Source organism: Rhinopithecus bieti, unplaced genomic scaffold, assembly GCF_001698545.2.
Source record: "Rhinopithecus bieti isolate Rb0 unplaced genomic scaffold, ASM169854v2 scaffold_45518, whole genome shotgun sequence".
Lineage (NCBI taxonomy): Eukaryota > Metazoa > Chordata > Mammalia > Primates > Cercopithecidae > Rhinopithecus > Rhinopithecus bieti.
In genome coordinates this window covers 1-830 of record NW_016893866.1, presented here as the reverse complement: position 1 = coordinate 830, position 830 = coordinate 1, and the positions used below count along the sequence as shown (strand labels likewise).

General features: G+C 43.7%; 1 pseudogene; it reads right to left on the bottom strand.

Moving 5' to 3' along the window:
• Positions 1-8: 8 nt before the first annotated feature.
• Positions 9-341, bottom strand: LOC108525951 (non-histone chromosomal protein HMG-14 pseudogene; annotated as a pseudogene).
• Between the last annotated feature and the right edge of the window lie 489 nt (positions 342-830).

The following is an 830-nucleotide window of genomic DNA, read 5'->3' as shown; positions in this document are numbered from 1 at the left end:
ATATGGTGTTAATCAGACTTGGCTTCTTTCTCTCCTGCTTCATCAGAGGCTGGACTCTCCTCAGTTTTCGTTTCCCTGTTTTCCGCAGGTAAATCTTCTTTAGTTTCTTGGTTTGCCACTTCGACCTGTTTTCCCTTTGCTCCCCTTTTCCCTTTTGTTTGCACATTTTGTCTGAAGATTTATCCTTCGCTGCTGCCTTCTTCAGCTTCGTTTCCACCTTTGCAGGAGGTTTAGCTGACAACCGTGCGGATCTCCTCTTGGGCTCTTCCTTGGTGGCCCCTTTGGCGGAGCTGACCTTCCTCTTGGGCATCCTGGCAGCGGGGAAGGCGCGTGCCGGGTGCCTGCGGACCGAGGCAGGCTGAGAGCCTTCACGAAACTGGGCTGCCTGGCCACTGCCACTCCTGCCGCCGCCCTAGCTGCTGAAACCCACTAAACCTATTTTCTTTATAAATTACCCAGTTACGGGTATTTCTTCATAGCAGCCTGAGAACAGAATAACACATTTTCTTTGGATTAAATCTGCTTGGTGTTCCATAACCTTCCTTTATTTGGATATTGATATATCTCTCTAGGTTTGGGAAGTTCTGTTATTATCCCTTTGAATAAACTTTCTACCCACATCTCTTTGTCTACCTCCTTTCTAAGGCCAGTAACTCTTAGATTTGCTTTTCTGAGGCTATTTTTTTTTTGATTCTATAAGCATGCTTCATTGTATTTTATTCTTTATTCTTTCATCTCCTATGACTGTATACTGTCAAATAGCCTGTCTTAAAGCTCACTAATACTTTTTTTCTGCTTGATCAATTCTTCTATTAAAAGACTCTGATTTA